This window comes from Chiloscyllium plagiosum, unplaced genomic scaffold, assembly GCF_037043375.1.
Source record: "Chiloscyllium plagiosum isolate Xiang-an unplaced genomic scaffold, Cpla_swu_hap1 HiC_scaffold_5, whole genome shotgun sequence".
Lineage (NCBI taxonomy): Eukaryota > Metazoa > Chordata > Chondrichthyes > Orectolobiformes > Hemiscylliidae > Chiloscyllium > Chiloscyllium plagiosum.
Genome location: NW_028270143.1, coordinates 94,370,309 through 94,392,295, shown reverse-complemented (window position 1 = coordinate 94,392,295; position 21,987 = coordinate 94,370,309). Strand labels below are relative to the sequence as shown.

At 42.8% G+C, this 21,987-nt stretch overlaps 1 protein-coding gene and 1 long non-coding RNA gene across 3 annotated transcripts in view; one reads left to right on the top strand and one right to left on the bottom strand.

Annotated features, from left to right (window-relative positions):
- Positions 1-6,508, bottom strand: part of svila (supervillin a) — a 339,560-nt gene extending 333,052 nt beyond the window's left edge. Inside the window, exons 1-2 of one of the 2 annotated variants that reach the window (XM_087987490.1) lie at positions 5,990-6,508; positions 5,609-5,749 (exon numbers count right to left, since the gene is read on the bottom strand). The gene's annotated coding sequence lies outside the window, so the exon portion shown is untranslated. The remainder of the gene's footprint in view (positions 1-5,608; positions 5,750-5,989) is intronic. The other variant, XM_087987491.1, reaches the window with a different exon arrangement.
- Positions 6,509-6,671: 163 nt separating this feature from the next.
- The window catches only part of LOC122550074 (uncharacterized), a 69,025-nt gene continuing 53,709 nt past the window's right edge, over positions 6,672-21,987 (top strand). The window contains exon 1 of the long non-coding RNA XR_006311736.2: positions 6,672-6,779. This is a non-coding gene — a long non-coding RNA (uncharacterized LOC122550074). The remainder of the gene's footprint in view (positions 6,780-21,987) is intronic.

Sequence of the window (21,987 nt, the reverse complement as noted above, 5' to 3'; positions counted from 1 at the left end):
CTGCAGCGCATCTTGTTACCTTGCATACAGTGCTGCTGCTGCGGAGTGTCAGTAGTGGAGGGAGTGAAGGATCATGGATGCAGTGATGATCAAGCAGGCTGCTTTGTCCTGGATGGTGTAAAGTTTAAGTGTTTTAGCAGCTGCACTCATCCAGGCTAGGGGGAAGTATTCCATCACGCCCCTGACGTGAGACTTGTAGATGATGGACAAGCTTTGGAGAGTCAGGAGCAGAGTTCCATGATTCCTAGCTTGACCTGCTCTTGCAGCCACAGTATTGAAATGGCAAATCTAGTTCTTTCTCTATTTGATAGTAACTGCCAGAATGTGGAGGATTTCCACGATGGCAATGCCATGAACGTCGAGAGACAGTGGTGAAATAGCTGAAGTTAGTTGGGTCAAGGACACTACCTGAGGAACTATAGAGGCTTTTGTGGTGTAGTGGTAGTGTCCCTACCTCTGAACAAGGAAGCCTTGGTTCAAGACCCAACTGCTGCATGGGTGGGCAATAACACCACTGAACAGGTTGATTTGAAAATATATCCTGTGGAATCAGAGGCTCATGTTGCACAGGTAACAGTATTTCTACCTGTGGACCAGGAAACCTGAACAGGTTGCTTATGAAATATCTACAAATTGTAGCTGCAGCCTTGGTTAAGATTTCTTGCAGGTATTGCCTGCTGCTAGGCAACAGGCAGAATATGGGAAATCGCTCTATCACCTGCCCACCCTTCCTCCATTGAGGAATTAAGGGACTGTTATGGTGCAGTGGTTGTATCCCTATATCTGGATTAAGAAGCCAGGATTCAAGTCTCACCTGGTCCAGATGTGTGTCAAAACATATCTGAACAGGCTGATTAGAAAATATCTACCTTGAGGAATTCTTGCAAAGATGTATTAGAGCAGAAATGACTGACCTCCAATAACCACAATCGTCTTCTTTTGTGGTAGGAATGACTGCAACCAGCAGAGATTTCTCCCTAACTTTCAACTACTCCAGTTTTGCCTGAGCTCCTTTCTGCTGCACTTGGTCAAACGCAAACTCAACGTCAAAGGCAGTTTTCTTTGGAACTCAGCTTCTTTGTTCATGTTTGAACCAAGGCCTTTCTGTGCTCAGAGGTTGACTGTCCTGGCATAATTCAAACTGAGCGTTAGTGAGTATGTTATGCTCACTAATCTGCTGAACAAGAGCTGCTTGACAGCACTGGTGATGACACCTTTCATCACTTTACTGATGATCAACAGTATTCTGTTGGGACGGTAATTGGCTCGGTTGGATTTATCCTGCTTTTGTTTACAAGACGTACCTAGGAAACCTTCCACATTGTCAGGTTGATGCCAATTTTGTAGCTGCACTGGAACAGCTTGGTTCGGAGTACAACATGTACTGAAGCACAAGTCCTCAGCACCACTGCTGTACTTGTCAGGCCCTATAGCCCCTGCAGTATCCTCTAGCTGTTTGTTTTAATATGGAGTGAATTGAATTAACTGAAAACCAGTATCTGTGATGCTGTGATGGATCATCTACTCAGTACTTTTAGCTGAAGGTTATTGAGAATGCGTCAGCCTATTCTTTTGCATTAATATGCTGGGCTTCCCTCATCAGTGAGGATGGGGATATTTGTGGTACTGCCCCCTAAAGTGAGATGTTTAATTGTCCACCATCATTTATGACAGTACTTGGCAGGACTGCAGAGCTTAGATCTGATCTGTTGGTTTTGGAATTGTTCTCTCTATCACTTGCTGTTTATGCAGTTTGGTAGGCAAGCAGTCCTGTGTTGTAGCTTCATCAGATTGATACTTAACACTAAGGTATACCTGGTGCTGCTCCTGGCATCCATTCCTACGTTTATCATTGAACCAGAGAGATGATCCTTTAACTTGATGGTAATGGTGGAGTGGGATATATCCCAGGTCATGAGGTTGTAAATTGAGTTGGAGTTCAAGGTGGCTGCTGATCGCCCCCCAGTATCGAGTTGTTAGATCTGTTCCACTAATCTTGTCTTTCCTGAACTTGGTCACAATATTTTGGGGATCTAGTCTCCGCTATTTTTAGTTTTTCACTCTCTGAAGAAGAGTCATACCAGACTCAAAACTTTAGCTCTGTTTCTCTCGCCACAGATGCTGCCAGACCAAATCTCCAGCATTTTCAGTTTTAATTTCAGATTTCCAGCATCAGAAGTATTTTAACTTTTATTTGACTATTCTATCGCTCTTAGTCTCAAAGTGGATAAATGACATTTACCTATATCAACATTTATTTGGGAAAATGTTTGTCCAACCCTTTCACTAACGTCAATTAGGGAAGGAGTGCCTAGCATTTGCCTACTTTCCTAGGTTATGCCTACATGTGACTCCATTCCTATCGTTGTGTTCAACTCTTTACAGCCCTCTGAACAAGCCATTTAAATAGACCATTGTCATTTTTTCTCTTAATAACAAGGAAAGGCAATAAAACGCTTCTATAACCACAACACCCTCACCCGAGGAATTAATAAGAAAATAAAACAATGCAAATGAAGATCATTTCCTTCAGCTGCTATGAGAAACAACATTGTTAACATATGCAGGATGACTTGTTCAGGTCAGCATTTCTAGTGAAATGGTCAAACACAAAACGCTTGCAATTTTACTACAGACACGGACAGGAAATGTTCCCACAGTTGTTTACAATCTCAGCACAGATCAACTATAAGAAACCAGCTCCACTGATCTTTCACAGGATTGGAAAGCGTATTTTGCTCACACATTCAATCTAACTGAAAATTTATCAGAAGGAAAAACATTAGCACACAAAATGTGGACAATATACACATCTAAATATAGCTTTAAAATCACAAGCATACAAGTCATTAAAATAGAAATTTGTAGCACTTATATCAAGGAACAAAATATATTACTGCATTTTAGGGATCCAATTACTATATCTAAAATCTCAGTTTTACCAAACCTTAAGATTGAATTTAATACAGGTACATATGGGAAAACTTTTATGGTTTATGGCTCAATGTGGTCACCCCTGGGGTAACAGCCAAAAGGAAGGGGAAATAGGATGGAGGCAAGCCACTGATTTCCTTCCACAAGTCAAAAAATGTCAATAGAGCATGTCAAAACATGCATATGTTACAGGAACCCCTGTAATTCCAGCAAAACCAGACTGAACTCCAGAACTTTACCTCTATCCTCCCTCGTACTTCACAGGAAATGAAGTCTGGGTTCACAGATAAGGGAGAGTTGTTTTGTTAAAAGAAATCCAAGCGATCATGTGCCAGAGTATCCTTAACTTGCATGCTTAGTCAAAAGATGTATTCACAGGAAACAGCATGTAAGCTGTGGTCTTAGAAAGCATATCTTTTTCTATCCATCAGTCCAGTCGTCAATTGGCAAGTTAAATAATAGGAACGCACTACAATAAAAAGAAAGTTTTAAAATGTATAGATTAAAGGGTGAACTCCTAAAGTTGGTGCATTTCTTATGCTTCACTTTGAGAGAGACTGGGGAATAACCTTAAATGACACTGTCTTCAAAAACAAAAGTATGCAGCAAAGCAATCATTCATTGTGATGCCAGATGTGGAAAATAATGAATCGACAAGCTACGTCAGTACCATATGCCTGCACATAGATCTTAACTTTTTAAGTGAAAACAAAAGCCTTATTAAAAAAAGGGTTTCAATCCTACAAAGTATTGATTGTTCCAGTATTTACAGTTCCTCAATTTAAAAGAGTAGAAACCGTTGCATTGTACAATATGTAAGCCAAATATTTTTTAATAAGAAATGGTTTGTAATATTTAAAAACAGGAGCTATAAAACAAAACTTTGGAAATTAGGTCTCCTATTTCTGCAATCTTAACACGTATGATCAGGAAGGAGGAAATAAGCAAAATTTTGTTTCCTTTCTATGGATAGTAGTTATATTCAAGTGAACATCCTGTGTTTCTGGAATTATGTATAACAGCTATTGTAATACTGTAATAAACCTATGTGTCTATTACATCACCAAGATAATCACACAGCAGCATTCTCAGGGCCATGCAGATACAAAAAGCACTCAACTATACAATCCATTTTGTGGACCGAATCATTGAGAAAAATGTTCAATCCAATTTAAGTAGTTATGATTAACTGTCATTAGTTCCAATGCCTTCACTAATCACCAATACAGAATTCTTCCTAATTTCTGCTCCATAACCCTCAGCTCCATCCGGTGCACCAAAGCTTGCTTCAATAATTCACTGTTATACCTTTATTCAAGGCCGTTTAACAACAGTCCTGCATAAACAATGCTCCATGCCAAGACTGAATAATACCAGTCAATTCCCTAGCCCATTTCACCTGATGTGACTTTGAAAACTCATGGTCAAGTAGACAATACAATCATATTACTGCTATTGAAAAGACAAATTAATTCTACGTTATGATTACTTTCTTGTTAAGCATGGGGGTGAAAAGCTATTAGGACAAGGCAGGAATGCAGATATGATAAAAACAATGACTGCAGATGCTGGAAACCAGATTCTGGATTAGTGGTGCTGGAAGAGCACAGCAGTTCAGGCAGCATCTGAGGAGCAGTAAAATCGACGTTTCGGGCAAAAGCCCTTCATCAGGAATACGATAATGCAGATATAATCTGATCCTACTGAATGGCAGAGCAGGCTAAAGGGGCCGAATGGTCTACTCCTGTTTGTAATTCCACCTGGTCAAAAAAATTACTTGCAACATTTGCTGCTTGATTTCTCAGTTTATATTTAATGATATTTATAGAGTCTCTCCAGTCCCTCCAATGATTTGCCCCATAGTCTCAACCTGTGTCTGAGTCCACAATTCTTAGCACAAACAGTATGCACACATTGGTTCCCACTTGGATGAGAGAGCAGGATATTTTCTTCAGCTATCTGAAAGCCTCAATGCTGCATGGTCAACAAAGGGACAGAAATTAAGTACAGCACAAGTGTGCCAAACTTAAAAGAGAGAAATAATGACACAATGAAATGGAAAGCTGGAGAGATGTTTAAAGCAAGACAAAAATAGTAGTAGCAAGGAGATACTTGTCGAAAAGTAAATGTGAGGAAAATGTTACAGACAGGAGAAAAAGACAAGGAGATGGGTGAGACAAACAGTGGACTACACACAATGACAGTAAAATCCTAGAAGTAGAGATTGAAACTCAAGCAAAGAGGGAGTTACAAGAAGAAAAGCTTTATGACATTTTTATGGGTTTTTGGACAGCACACCTGCCTAAAATCAGATGGATTTTTAAAACAAAAATCCTGTTTCATCCAACACGTTTAGATTCTAATATAACCCCTCTAGTTAAGACCTCATACATGAGAAAGTTTCTGCGGCGGGGGGAGGGGAGAAAGAGTCGGGTAAAGAAAGGCAAGAGGGGGGGAAAAACGGACCAAGTTAAAGGCTTAAGTTACAAACAGATGGTGAATACTGGTTCCACGTAAATGTGTTGCGAACAACAGAAAGATAGCCTGTAGATTAAAAGGTTGCTGAATCCAGCACCATCATCTCCTCCACTGAAAGCAGCACATTCAATAACATTGAAGTCGCTGGTGGAGAAACGTGCAAAACCAACAAAAACACACGTAATATCAGACTTACCACTTGTAGAAAAAGTACACGGGAACGAGCGTGTCAACACAACGGACAATACACGCAAACCCCTGCAGGCTAATGTGCAAAAGTAGAAGTGCGTGCAGAAGTACATTCACATCCTCAGGGATTTCACAGCAAAGTGTCAAGCTGAGGACCACATGGGAATAGTGTCAGCCTGAAGTTGTAACACATACAGTCCTGTTCATAGAATAACCACCCCCCAAACAATGCCCGCCTGCCCCCGCAGCACGGTGGCTATAAAGTAATCCAATTATTTTTTCCACAACACCACACGTTTATTTACATCTCTTGTGCAAACGGCAACAAATGCATCGCGTGTAAACATTTTTGAAAGGAAATAAAACAAAACTTCATGAAGAATCCTACCTTCCGGTTACAGCCCAATCTTTGGAGAGTTTTGTTTTGGGGCAAAAAAAAATGAAATTACTGACGGTTTAGGAGGCAGCGGCTTTGCTCTGTGGTGGTCGTCACCATGATTATTTTCTCATTCAGATGGAGGGAAAAAAAACCCCACACACTTCAACTTGCTACCAGAAATAATAATGTGTCCAAAACGAGAAAGCTGTCAAAGAAGAGGAGGGGGAGAGAGAAAGAGGGAGGGGGAGCGGTGCAACAATGTGTCTGTCGCTCTGCAGGACAACTTCGCGCTGAAGAGCGCGCCGCTGCTACTGCCACTTATCCCGCAAAGGATACTTTTCAGATCGTGCCCCTCTCAGTGTAACCCTGCACAAAGCCCTTCACTTATTCTCCTTTAACAACTTCCGCTACTCCAACACACACACAGACAGGCGGAGAGGGAAAGAAAACTAATTAATTGCACCGACTTCACAACAAAAATCAAACCCCAAAGAAAACAGGGGAGGGACGGGGACACAATTCTTTCTCGTCTCTTGAGGTGTCCGACCCACAGTCCAAGTCTAGGCCAGGCGGGTTTTATTCATTTTTTTTTCAAAAGTAGGTAAAGTGAAGCCGGTGACGAACCGACACTTCCGGACGACGTGAGGCCGGCAGCTCTGTGTCTCTCCCCTCTCTGCTACCAAGGGTGTGTATGTCTGAATGCAGCTCCGGGAGCACTGGGTTTGCTTTTAATCATCTGCAACAAAACGCATTTTGAACCTCAAATGTCGCCCAGAGAACATCAAGACAAACGTAACAAGTAACGTTGATAATGTTCTCACATCGTACGGGTTGGAAGCAATTACGAACTGTTTTTCAAAGTTTGAGGCGTTTCTGTACATGCTTTTTGGTGACGGGGTGGTAGTGATAAAGGTGCCCCTAGCTTGTAGATGATGCCCACATGAGTTGGTTATTTCCAGCAGGAGGTGCTCAGAAACAGGGTGGTTGTAAATCCCTCTCTATCAAGGCCTGGGAGTTGTCTGAGGCCTCCCTTCAAAGGAACAAAACCGAAATTGCTGGAAAAGCTCAGCAGGGTCTGGCAGCATCTGTGGAGAGAAACCAGAGTTAACGTTTTTTTTGGTGGAGTGATCCTTCCTCAGAAGTCCCTCCAAAGGAGCCTTGAGATAGACTGGAGTCTTTGATTGGAGTTGATTTTCTAAGTTTTTCTTGCTGGCCATCTGTACATCAATATTTAAGGTATCAGTAATTAGAACCTAAACTCACTCTCCACCTGGCTAAAATGACCCTCCACTTGATAAAGCCCATAAGGCTACAGATTGAGAAACTAGTAAAAAATCAGCAGAGCTGTTCAGGTCCCTATGGTGTAGTCAGAATGGCTATTCAGCATGCTCTAAACACGAAAGAGGAGAAAGTGAGGCTGGAGCTCAGAGTCGAGAGTGTGGAGCAGGTCAGGCAGCATACAAGGAGCAGGAGAATTCACATTTCAGGCATAAGACTGGTGGGGTGGGGCAGGGGGAGCTGAGAGATAAATGGAACACGAGTGGAGTTGTTGGGGAAGGTAGCTGAGAATGACATTGGTAGATGAAGGTGAGGGAGAAGGTGAGAGGTCGGAGAGGAGGGTGGAGTGGATAGATATGAAACGTGATGGACAGGTCAGGAGAGCGGTGCTGAGTTAGAGGCTTGGGACTGGGAGAATGTGGGGCGAGGGGAAATTAGGAAACTGGTGAAATCCACGTTGATCCCATGTGGTTGCAGGGTTCCAAAGCGGAATATGAGGCGCTCTTCTTCAAGTCATTGGGTGATAACTCCAAGGACCTTTCCCTGCAACCGCAGGAAGTGCAAAACCTGGGCCCACACTATTCCCCTCATCTCCGTCCAAGGCCCCAAAGGATCTTTCCACATCCGACAGAAATGTGCCTGTACCTCCAACAATGTCATCTACTGTATCCAGTGCACCTGATGTGGTCTCCTGTACATCGGGGAGACAGGACACCTACTTGCAAATTCGATTCGGGACACCTGCACCAACCAACCCCACCGCCCTGTGGCTGAACACTTCAACTCCCACTACCACTCCGCTAAGGGCATGGTGGTCTTGGGTCTCCTCCATCACCAAACCCTTACAACCTGATACTTGGAGGAAGAATGCCTCATATTCCACCTTGGAACCCTGCAACCATAGGGGATCAATGTGGATTTTCTCCAGTTTCCTCATTTCCCCTTCCCTCACATTACCCCAGTCCCAAGCCTCCAAACAAGCACCGCCCTCTTGACCTGTCCATCAACTTTCCCATCTATTCGCTCCATCCTCCTCCCTGACCTATCATCTTCTCCCTCACCTTCAACAACCTATGGCATGCTCAGCTACATTCCCCCCCAACCCCACCCCCTCCAATTTATCTCTCAGCCCCCCGACCCACAAGCCTCATTCCTGATGAAGGGCTTATGCCCGAAACGTCGATTCTCCTGCTGCTTGGATGCTGCCTGACCTGTTGTGCTTTTTCAGCACCACACTCTTGACCCTGCTCTGATTGTAATGCTGCCTGTTCACCGTTAGGCACATGGAAATTTCCTCCAATTAAATATTGGGAAGATTGAAGCAATTGTCTTCAATCCCAGCACAAACTCTGCTCCCTAGCTGCCAACCTCACCCTTCTAACTGGCCACTTGTTGACACTCAGCCAGATTATTTGATTTGAATAATTTATTATCACATTTATTTATTATGAACCAAATGAAATTTGTTTAGTTAAAATAAGCACTACCGCACTTAGGTGGTAGTGTGGGGGTTAAATTATTTTTAAAAAAAAGAAAAAAAATACACAGGAGGGAGCACTTTGTGTCTTTCACTGAAAAAAGGAAAAGAAAAAAAAGGGAATGTCTTGATCACACAGCATTAAAAAAAAAGAAATTTGTTTAGTGTCGCTTTGAATATGAAGCCAGAAAAATAAAACAATAAAGTTCATCTTCTAATTTTATCTCAATAAAGTTAGGTGGTCATTGGAACAGCTTCTGAATCTAGCTCAGCCATGGGGCTGGATCCACATTCCTTCTCTCCAATGCCTCAGGTTCATGCTGTTAAATCCACAACACTGCTGTAACCTCACTTCATTGTGCTACTACCGCTGGAACGAAGAATCACCATTCTCTGCGGCCATCTTGCCGCGGCCATCTTGCCTCCACCAACGCTGTCGCCATGAGGTTTGCGCTTGTCCAACCTTATCGATAACAGCCACCACGGATCGGCAGGGTTCTGCACTGGGACCAAACTCACCGCTATCGGACGCCCAGGCCTGGCCGCAGCCCTGGAGCCTCGGCTCAGCCTGCGGGTGTGGACCAGGGGATTAAGCCTGTGACCGGCTCTTCGCTTGCCGGGAGACTTCGAGCTAAGGTGGAGCCATGGCTGTCTCGTACTTGGCATTGCTGCAGCTGCTACTGAATGCTGCCTCCTTCAACATTTATTTGGCCATGCTGCTCCCTGGGCCCACTCTCGCCAATTCTGCCACTGATATTGCTGTAACTAAGGCGAAAAGGTAAAAAAAAAAGAACTTAAAAGAAACCAGAAGTATAAAGGAAAATAAAATTGAAAAGCAGGTGGAGGTGAATGAGCTCCAGGCTCAGTAGCCCAAATGCTGCTACTTTCCCTCCATCATATTGAGCTAGAAACTTGTAACCTCAGAGGAGTATTTGACCGTGAGCAGACTTGCTGACCACAAATTCATCCTATGCTCAAGACTGCCTTCCTTCACCTCCATAGTGTCACTGATGTTGAACCATCACTATTTTTCTTTTATTTTTCTCGTTTTCTGGTTTGGAATTGTAAATTGCAGTTGAGAATTGAATTTTGAACAGCAACTTGTTTAAAAAAAAGAACAAAACAATAGATGTTTACTGTTAGGAGCTGGCCTGGAATGATAATCTATGTTAATTACTGCTCCAAGAACACTAGACAAACCAGCACTGATTATGCTCAGAGTGTTGGGTGTTGAATTGGTCAATCAAGAAAATAGTGGTGTTGGCCAGCCTACCACAGAGAAAGTTGAGGAAAAAAGGGAAACCAAAGAGCTAGCTCTGACTAGGTTTGGGAAGGTGGCAGTTTTATTTTGGAAACTTCTAGACTGAGTGGTGTTTTTGGCCTTTAGAGCTAATTGAATAGAGTATAAAGTAGGGTAGTACAGATATTAGTGAGACCACACATGGAGTATTATATACAATTTTGGAGCACTTCATTGAAGAAAGATGTATTCAATTGGAGATAGCTCAGAGGAGAGTCACAAGATTGATTTCATAGATGAGGGGCTTGCCTTATGAAGAGAGATTGAGCAGTTTAGTCCTTTCTTATCAGAGTTTAGAAGAATGTGGGGAGATCTGGTGGAGGCCTATAAGATACTAAAGGAGAGTGACAAAGTTGATTAGAGAGGATATTTCCTCATGGAACAATCTAGAATGAGAAGTCCATAGTGAGAGTGGCACAGTGGTCAGCACTGCTGCCTCACAGCTCCAAGGACCTGGGCTCAATTCTATCCTTGGACGACTGTCTGTGTGGACTTTGCACATTCTCTCTATGTCTGTGTGGGTTTCTGCTGGGTGTACCAGTTTCCTCCCACAATCCAAAGATGTGCAGCTAGGCAGACTGTCATGTTAAGTTGCCCCATAGCGCCCAGGGTTGTACAGGCTGTGCGGTTTAGCCATGGTAAAATGTGGGGTTATGGGGACAATGCAGGGTTCTGGGATCCTCTTTGCAGGATCAATGCGGACATGATTGGCCAAATGCCCTCTTTCCACACTGTAGGGATTCTACAAAGTCATAATTCTATTTTGAGGGGTGTCAGATTTAAACTAGGTGGGGATAATTTACTTAGAATCCTACAGCACAGAGACAGGCCCTTCGACCCAAACTGGTCCATGTGACCAAAATGTCCATCTGCGCTAACCCCATTTCCCTGCACTTGGCCCTTGGTGGTGGAAAAGCACAGCAGGTCAGGCAGCATCTGCGAAGCAGGAGAACCAGCCTCAGGCAACTATCTGTGTGGAGTTTGCACATTCTCTCCGTGTCTGCGTGGGTTTCCTCCGGGTGCTCCAGTTTCCTCCCACAGTCCAAAGATGTACAGGTCAGGTGAATTGGCCCTGCTAAATTGCCCATAGTGTTAGGTACATCATTCAGAGTGAATTGGTCTGGGTGGGTTACTCTTTGGAGGTTTGGTGAGGACTTGTTGAACTGAAGGGCCTGTTTCCACACTGTCGGGAATCTAATCTAATCTAATCAATGTTTTGGCATAAGCCCTTCATCAGGCTTCTGTCCGAACGTTGATTCTCCTGCTCCTCAGATGCTGCCTGACCAACTGTGCTTTTCCAGCAACACATTCTCGCCTCTGATCTCCAGCATCTGCAGTCCTCACTTTCTCCATATCCTTCTAAACCTTTTTTATCCATGTATTTGTCCAAATGCCTTTTAAATGTTGTTAATATACCCACCTCAATCACTTCCACTGGCAGCTCATTCCATATGCATACCACCCTTTGTGTAAAAGAAAAGTTGCCCCTCAGGTTCCCTTTTACTCTTTCCCCTCTAACCTGAAACTGATGCTCTCTAGTCTGCAATTCCCCAACCCTGGGAAAAAGACAGTGCATTCACTCTATCCATGCTTCTCATGGTCTTCGAGAAGACCTCCCCTCAGTCTCCTACGCTGTAAAGAAGGAAGCTCTAGCTTGTCCACCCTCTCCCTATTACTCAGACTATTGAATCCAGGTAACTTTTTGTAAATTTCTTCTGCACTCCTGCCAGTTTAATAACATCCTTCCTATAGCAAGGTGACCAAAACTGAGCACAATACTCCAAATGCGGCCTCCCCAACATCCTGTACAACTTCAGCCTAACATCCCAGCTTCTATACTCAATGCCCTGACTGATGAAGGCTAGTATGCCGAAAGCCTCCATCACTGCCCTGTCTACCTGTGACTCTACTTTCAGAGAACTATGAACCTGAACTCTAAGGTCCCTCTGTTCCAGTACATTCCTTAAGGCCCTATCATTCACAATGAAATTTCTACCTTGATTTGACCTTTCAAAATGCAAGACCTCACACATCTATATTAAACTCCATCTGCCATTTCACCGCCCACTTCCCCAGCTGAGCAAGGTCCTGCTGCAATTTCTGATAATCTTCTTCACTGTCCATGATACCGCCTATTTTAGTGTCATTTGCAAATTTACTAATCATGTCTTGTACATTCTCATCTAAATAATTGATATAGATAAACTTGAAAAGGTTTGGAAAAGATTACAAGGATGTTGCCAGAGTTGGAGGGTTTGAACTATAGGGAGAGGCTAATAGATTTGGGCGATTTTCCTTCAGTGTCAGAGGCTGAGGGGTGACCTTCATAGAGGTTTATAAAATCATGATGGGGATGGATAGGGTAAATAGCAAAGATCTTTTCCCTGGGGTGGGGTGTCCAAAATTAGAGGGCATGAGCTTTAGGTGAGAGAGGAAAGATTTGAAAGGGACCTAAGGGGCAACTTCTTCATGCAGAGGGTAGTACATGTATGGAATGAGCTGCCAGAGGAAGTGCTAGTATAACTACAACATTTAAAAGGCAGCTGATTGGGTATATGAATAGGAAGGGTCTAGAGGGATACGAGCCAAATGCTGGCAAATAGGACTAGATTTATCTAGGACATCTGGTCGGCATGAGTTGGACCACGGGGTCTGTTTCCATGGTGTATATCTCCGTGACACGAAGAAAGAGCAATCACCCAGCACCAACCCCTGAGGTAGAACACTAATCACAGGCCTCCAGTCCAACATTGATTCCACTATTATCCTCTGCTTCCTACCATCAAGCCAATTGTGTATCCAGTTTGCCAGCTTCCCTCCCAGATTCCATGTGATCTAACCTTCTAGAGCAGCCTACCATGTGGAGCCTTATCAAAGGCCTTACCGAAATCCATATAGACTACATCAAGTGTCCTGCCCTCAACAACCTTCCTGGTCACTTCTCTCAAAGAGTTATGAATTTGTGGAATTCATTACCCTGGAGAGTGATGGGATAAGACATTGTGTAAATTTGAGGAGGAACAGACAGATTTCTAATTAGTAATGGGTTGAAGGTTTATGGAGAGCATACAGGAAAGTGGAGTTGATGATCTATAGTTGATGTTTGAACTATAGGGAGAGGCTAATAGACTTGGGAGATTTTCCTTCAGTGTCGGAGGCTGAGGGGTGACCTTCATAGAGGTTTATAAAATCATGAGGGGTAAATAGCAAAGATCTTTTCCCTGGGGTGGGGTGTCCAAAATTAGAAATCTAAGATCAGCGATGATCTAATTAAATGGCAGAACAGGGTTAAGAGGCTGAATTGTCTTCTCCTGCTCCTAGTTCTTATGCTGTTTTTGGCTTTTGCCTTCTCCAATTATTCTTCTGTTACTGACTTGCTACAAGTTCTAGAAAGGAATCCCAGTCAATAAGAAATGAGTAAAAGTCTCCAGAGCTCTATGGCAGCTCTTCACACTCACGAGTGACTTCAGAGCTCAGGCAAAATATACTGTCCTACATGTCCATAGTGCAATCTATTGTCCAAGGATTTCAAGAAGGCCTGGTATTCATTGTTGAAACAGTTATTGAACCAGCAAATTATGTTTCTTTTATTTTCCTTTATATTTAATCCCTTAACTGTGCCTGTCTGTCAATGTGAGAATGAGGGTTTATGGTTAAAGAAGATTGGGCTCAGATCATAGATATCAATTGACTACAGTTCAGCGATCAACACTATTACCCCCTCGAGACTGACTACTAAACTTAGTGATCTTGGACTAAGCCCCACTCTCTGCACTTGGATCCTCAGTTTCCTGACCCATAGGCCACAATCAGTGAAGATTGGGGACAATATTTCATCCTCACTAACACTCAACACTGGAGCTCCCCAGGATGCATATTCAGCCCCCTATTCATTGTATATCCATGATTGCGTCACCAAATACCAGACTTAATGCCATGTACAAGTTCTCTGATAACACCACCATAATCAGTCGAATCTCAGGTGGCAACTACAGATGGGAGGTCGAAGACCTGGAAAAATGGTGCACTGAGAACAATCAAGCTCTCAATGCCAGCAAAACCAAGGAACTCATTATGACTTTCAGCGGGATGTTAGTCATGCCCCCCTACACATTAACAGCACAGAGGTGGAACGAGTGGAGAGTGTCAAGCTCCTGGGAATGGTCATCCACAACATTCTTGGACTCTTCATGTGGACGCACTGGTTACAAAGGTCCCACAATGTCTCTTCTTCCTCAGGCAGCTGAGGAAATTTGGCATGACGGCGAATACCCTTGCCAACTTTTAGGTGTGCCATCAAGAGCATTCTGTCTGGATGTATCACTACCTAATATGGCAACTGTACCATTCAAGACGGTTACAGAGAGTGATGAACTTAGCCTGGACAATCACAAGGCCAACCTCCCATCGATAGAATCCGTTAACTAGGCCTGCTGACAAGGAAAGGCCGCCAGCATTCTTAATGATCCATCCCACCCTCGCAATGTTTTTCTACAACCTCTACCATCGGGTACAAGGTACAGAAGCCTGACACACACACACCATCCGGTTTCGCAACAGTTTCTGCTTTCTCCACAGATGCTGCCAGACCTGCTGAGTTTTTCCAGCAATTTCTGATTTTGTTCCTGCGTTAATTACTTGCTTTTAGAATTTGGATCGGCTGTAGCAGTTCAGTTGAAACTAGCACAGACCAGGGATCAAACTTTAAAGCATCCTCAAATGTATGCTTCAGCATCACGTTAGTTTGTCTACTTTACAAGGGGATGCCTCAAGTCAATTTCAAATTCAATTCCTGGTAAGGATCAGCATCAACTGGAAATAAATGTGAATGATAGAATTCTTCCCTCTTGCACTCAACAAATGATGTTCAAATATGGATAGTCAGACATTGAAGGAGAGTACTGGAGTCTAATATTTTATACTACAACCTTTTGTTTAAAGAGGTACAATACAAAAATGCACTTCCGAACCCAACAGCCACTTTCTTATTTTCAATCAACCTTATGGATACATTCTGACACACATTCATTGCAAGTCAGACTTGAATCCAGACTAGTGGCCCAGAAGTATAGACAATATCACAACAAGAGCCTCTTTTTAAAGTTAGTCTGCTCAGACATGTTATAAAACATAGGCTATTCCTGTCTCAAACAGATACTCAGATTTGGGTTGTGTTGAAAGGGATAATCTCTTAGAGGAAAATAGAAGAGCCAGTCAGATGTTGGGTGCTAAGAATGAATCCTATGTGAGGTGGGGTTTGACAAAATTTAGACGAATAATTGTTGTGGAGAAGTCTCCTGTCTGTCTGCAGCTGTGAGCATGGATCTTGTTAGGATTAAAGATGTCTCAAAATGTTAAAAGCGTAATGTTAAAGGGAAGAATGAGAAACCAGAAGTTATCGTACACATTGATAGGAATGACGCAGCTAGGGAAAAAACTAAGGCTTTCCATAGGTTATATAAGAGGTTGGGTTGAAGATTAAAAAACAGAACCTCAAAAGTAATAACCTCTGGTTTACTCCCAGGGCTAAACATAAATAAGGGAAAAAAATAAAAGAATAAAGGAGATAAGTTAGTGGCTTAAGAGATGGTGTTCTTGGATCATTGGAATCTCCTCTTGGGCAGAAAAGACCTGTTCAAAAAGGATGTGTTTCACCTGTACCAGAAAGGGACCAATATTGTATTGGGGACATTTGCAAATTCAATTAAGGGATAATATAAGCTATTAGAGTAAGAGGGTGGAGTTATCCTAAATGACAGAGTAAATAAATAAAAGTGATTTTGAATCTGAAAAGAATTAGTTAATTAGAAAAGACAGACAAGTCCGAGAATGAAATAACTTTGAAGATTTAAATTGTATTTATTTCAGTGCAAGGGATCGAACAGGTAATGGCTGATGAACTCAGGGCTTGTTTGGGGGCATGGGATTGGGACACCATTAGCTATTATGGAAACTTTGACTGATGGATGGACAGGACTGGTAGCTCAGTGTGCCGAGTTTCAGATGCTATAGATGCTATAAAAAAAAGGCAAAAGTGGAGGGGGAGTGACATTTTTGATTAAATAAAGCATTACTGCTGTACCTATGGAAGATATTTCTGAAAAATTGTCCAGTGAAAATATGTGGGTTCAGCTTAGAAATAAAAAGGAATGATCACTTTCATGAAGTTGTACTGTAGACCTCCCAATAGTTAGAGGGAATTTGAGGAACAAATATGTGGAGAGATCTCAGATATATGTAGAATAACAAGGTTGCAATAGTAGGTGACTTTAATTTTCCAAACATTGACAGAGACTACGAAAGTGCTAAAGGTATGGATGGTGAAGAATTTGTTAAATGTGTTCAAGAAAGTTTTCTTTATCAATATGTAAATGTCCTAGCAAAGAAGGTGCAAAACTTGACCTTCTCTTGGGTAATTAGACAGATCAAGTGACTGAAGTGATGGTAAGGGAAAATCTTGGGTCTAGTGATCATAATGCTATTTGTTTTAAAATTTTTATGCAAAAACTAAGCTTTCCATAAAAATTAAAGTAAGGCAAAGTTTAATTGTATGAGACAAAAACTTTCAAAGATTGATTGGAATAGATTGTTCGTAGTAAAGCGGTGTCTGATAAATGGGAGGCTTACAAAATCATGATAACAAGAATTCAGAGTCATTATGTTCCTGTTAAAGTAAAATGTAATGTTGGTAGGATAAGAGAACAATGGGTGAATAAAGGTATTGAGGTTAGAACATAGAACATAGAACAATACAGCACAGAACAGGCCCTTCTGCCCACGATGTTGTGCCGAACTTCTAACCTAGATTAAGTACCCATCCATGTACCTATCCAAATGCCGCTTAAAGGTCGCCAATGATTCCGACTCTACCACTCCCACGGGCAGCGCATTCCATGCCCCCACCACTCTCTGGGTAAAGAACCCACCCCTGACATCTCCCCTATACCTTCCACCCTTCACCTTAAATTTATGTCCCCTTGTAACACTCTGTTGTACCCGGGGAAAAAGTTTCTGACTGTCTACTCTATCTATTCCTCTGATCATCTTATAAACCTCTATCAAGTCACCCCTCATCCTTCGCCGTTCCAACGAGAAAAGGCCGAGAACTCTCAATCTATCCTCGTACGACTTCCTCTCCATTCCAGGCAACATTCTGGTAAATCTTCTCTGCACCCTCTCCAAAGCTTCCACATCTTTCCTAAAGTGAGGCGACCAGAACTGCACACAGTACTCCAACTGTGGCCTAACCAAAGTCCTGTACAGCTGCAACATCACTTCACGACTCTTGAATTCAATCCCTCTGCTAATGAACGATAATACTCCATAGGCCTTCTTACAAACTCTATCCACCTGAGTGGCAACCTTCAAAGATCTATGTACATAGACCCCAAGATCCCTCTGTTCCTCCACCTGACTAAGAACCCTACCATTAACCCTGTATTCCGCATTCTTATTTGTTCTTCCAAAATGGACAACCTCACACTTGGCAGGGTTGAACTCCATCTGCCACTCCTCAGCCCAGCTCTGCATCATATCTGAGTCTCTCTGCAGCCAACAACAGCCCTCCTCACTGTCCACAACTCCACCTATCTTCGTATCATCTGCAAATTTACTGACCCACCCTTCGACTCCCTCATCCAAGTCATTAATAAAAATTACAAACAGCAGAGGACCCAGAACTGATCCCTGCGGAACTCCACTTGTAACTGCCAGGCTGAATATTTACCATCTACCACCACTCTCTGCCTTCGACCGGTTAGCCAGTTTTCTATCCAATTGGCCAAATTTCCCTCTATCCCATGCCTCCTGACTTTCCGCATAAGCCTACCATGGGGAACCTTATCAAATGCCTTACTAAAATCCATGTATACTACATCCACTGCTCTACCCTCATCCACATGCTTGGTCACCTCCTCGAAGAATTCAATAAGACTCGTAAGGCAAGACCTACCCTTCACAAATCCGTGCTGGCTGTCCCTAATCAAGCAGTGTCTTTCCAGATACTCATAAATCCTATCCCTCAGTACCCTTTCCATTACTTTGCCTACCACAGAAGTAAGACTAACAGGCCTGTAATTCCCGGGGTTATCCCTATTCCCTTCTTTGAACAGGGGCACAACATTCGCTACTCTCCAGTCCCCTGGTACCACCCCCGTTGCCAGTGAAGACGAGAAGATCATTGCCAACGGTACTGCAATTTCCTCTCTTGCTTCCCACATAATCCTAGGATATATCCCGTCAGGCCCGGGGGACTTGTCTATCCTCAAGTTGTTCAAAATGTCCAACACATCTTCCTTCCTAACAGGTATCTCTTCTAGCTTACCAGTCCATTTCACACTCTCCTCTTCTACAATACGGTCCCTCTCGTTCGTAAATACTGAAGAGAAGTACTTGTTCAAGACCTCTCCTATCTCTTCCGACTCAATACACAGTCTCCCACTACTGTCCTTGATCGGACCTACCCTCGTTCTTGTCATTCTCAGGTTTCTCACATACGCATAAAATGCCTTGGGGTTTATCCTTGATCCTATCCGCCAACGATTTTTCATGCCCTCTCTTAGCTCTCCTAATCCCTTTCTTCAGGTCCCTTCTGGCTATCCTGTATCCCTCCACTGCTCTGTCTGAATCCTGTTTCCTCAACCTTATGTAAGCCTCCTTCTTCCTCTTTACCAGACATTCAACCTCTCTCGTCAACCAAGGCTCCCTCACACGACCATTTCTTTCCTGCCTGATAGGTACATACATATCATGGACATGTCGTATCTGCACTTTGAAAAAGTTCCACCTTTCCACCACATCCTTCCCTGACAGCCTATGCTCCCAACGTATGCTCCTCAAATCCTGCCTTACAGCATCGTAATTTCCCTTCCCCCAATTATAAAATCCACCTTGTTGTGCACACCTATCTCTCTCCATAACCAAGGTGAAAGTCACAGAATTGTGGTCACCATCACCAAAATGTTCACCCACTAACAAGCCCACCACTTGTCCCGGTTCATTACCGAGCACCAAATCCAATATGGCCTCCCCTCTGGTTGGACAATCTACATACTGCGTTAGAAAAGCTTCCTGGACACACTGCACAAACACCGCCCCATCCAATCTACTTGATCTAAAGAGCTTCCAATCAATATTTGGGAAGTTGAAGTCGCCCATGACTACGACCCTGTGGCTTCTGCACCTTTCCAAAATCTGTTTCCCAATCTGTTTCTCCACATCTCTGCTGCTATTGGGGGGCCTATAGTAAACACCCAACAAGGTGACTGCACCTTTCCTATTTCTGACTTCAGCCCATACTACCTCCAGGGGCAGATCCCCCTCAAACTTCCTTTCTGCAGCCGTTATAATCAAGGTTCTAGTCAAGAATAAAAAAGAATCCTATATTAATTTAAACAACTGAGTTCAAATGAATTTCTTGAACAGTATAAAGACAGTAGGGGTATTTTTAAGAAGGAGATCAAGAAGGTGAAGAAAGAATATGAGATAGCCTTGGCAAATAAAGTTCAGAATAATCCAAAGAAATTCTTTCAGTACATTAAGAGCAAGAGAACAATGAGAGAGAGAGAGCAGGGCTCCTGAATGGTCTAAGAGGTGGTCTTTGTATTGAAAATCAGGAGATGAGAGAGATATTAAATGAATATTTTGCATTAGCTTTTACTGTGGAGAAAGAAATGAAGGCAAAAGAACTCAGGGAAAGAAATATTGATTTTTTTGAAAAAAGTTCACGTTATAGAGGAGGAAGTGCTTGAGTTCTTAAAAAATATCAACGTGGGTAAACCTCCAGGACCTGAATTGATATATCCCAGAGCTTTGTGGGATTTTAAGGAGGAAATTGTGGTGCCCCTTAAAGAAATATTTGTATCATCTATAAATATGACAGATGCTGAATGACTAGAGAGTGTCTTTGTTTACCAAGGGATGTAAGCAGAAGCCTGGGAATTATAGCCTTGTGTCTGACTTCAGTGGTGGGTGAGTTGTTGAAAGTGATTCTGAAAGATAGGATTTATATGCATTTGGAGAGGCAAGGGATGATTAAGGATAGTAAGCATGATTTTGTGCGAGGGAAATTGTGTTTCACAAACTTGATTGAGTTTTTTGAAGAAGTAACCAAGAAGATTGACATTGTTTACTTGGACTTTAGTAAAGCCTTTGACCAGGTTCCACATGATAGACTAATTAGTAAAGTTAGATCACACGGGATTCAGGATAAGCTTGCAAAGTTGTCTTAATGACAGGCGACAGAGAGTGATTTCGGAGGATTGTTTTTCGGACTGGAGATCTGTGACCAGCAGTGTTCCACAGGGATTGGTGCTGGGTCCACTTTTGATTGTCATTTATACAAATGATTAGAGAAGAATATAGAAAGAATGGTGAGTAAGTTTGCAGGTGACACCAAGATTGGTGGTATATTGGACAGTGAAAAAGATTATCTCACTTTACAAAGAGATCTTGATCAATTGGGTCAATGGGCTAAAGAGCAGCAGATGGAACTTAATTTGGATAAATGCGAGGTATTACATTTTAGTAAAGCAACAAAGACAAGACTTGTACAATTAAAAGGTGGAGGTGGGTACTGCAGATGCTGGAGATTAGAGTCAAGATTAGAATGGTGCTGGAAAAGCACAGCAGGTCAGGCAGCACCCGAGGAGCAGGAAAAATGACATTTCGTGCAAAAGGCCCCTTTCCTGATGAAGGGCTTTTGCCTGATACATTGATGTTCCTGCTCCTTGGATGCTGCCTGACCTGCTGTGCTTTTCCAGTATCACTCTAATTTTATACAATTTAAAGTCAGGCCTTGGGCAGTGTTGTAGAACAGAGAGACCCAGGGGTTCAAATACATAATTCTTTGAAGATTGCATCACATATTGATAGGGTGGTTAAGAAGGCATTTAGCATGCTTGCCTTCATTGCTCAGACCTTTGAATATATCAGTTGAGATGTTATGTTGAGGTGTCTTCAGGAGTACTATGTCCAGTTCTGGTCATTCTGTTTTAGGACGGATATTATTGAGCTGGAGAGGGTTTAGAAGAGATTGACCAAGATGTTACCAGGAATAGAAACATAGAAAATAGTTGCATTTTTTGCCCATCCCTAATTGACCAGAGGGCAGTTAAGAATCTACCACATTGCTGAGAGACTGCAGTCAAAGTAGGCCAGATCAGATAAGGACGGCAGATTTTGATTTAGAAAGAACATTAGTGAACCGGATGGGGTTTTTCTACAATCGACAATGGTTCTGTGGTCATCATTAGACTCTTAATTCTGGCCTTTATTGGTAGAGGAATTGAGTTCCGGAGTCCTGAGGTCATGATGCAGTTGTATAAGACTCTGGTGCGGCCGCATCTGGAATATTGTGTGCAGTTTTGGTCGCCATACTATAGGAAGGATGTGGAGGCACTGGAACGGGTGCAGAGGAGGTTTACCAGGATGTTGCCTGGTATGGAAGGAAGATCGTATGAGGAAAGACTGAGACACTTGGGGCTGTTTTCATTAGAGAAAAGAAGGTTTAGGGGTGACTTGATTGAGGTGTACAAGATGATTAGGGGGTTAGATAGGGTTGACAGTGTGAACCTTTTCCCGCGTATGGAGTCGGGTATTACAAGGGGGCATAGCTTTAAATTAAGGGGGGGTAGATATAGGACTGAAGTTAGGGGTAGGTTCTTCACTCAGCGAGTCGTAAGTTCATGGAATGCCCTGCCAGTAGCAGTGGTGGACTCTCCCTCTTTATGGGCATTTAAGCGGGCATTGGATAGGTATATGGAGGATAGTGGGTTAGTATAGGTTAGGTGGGCTTGGATCGGCGCAACATCGAGGGCCAAAGGGCCTGTACTGCGCTGTATTCTTCTATGTTCTATGTTCTATAGTCTTTTAATAGAAATTTTATTGAATTCAAATTCAAATTCCACCATCAGCTGTAGCAGTATTTGAACCCAGGTCCCCAGACCATTTCCT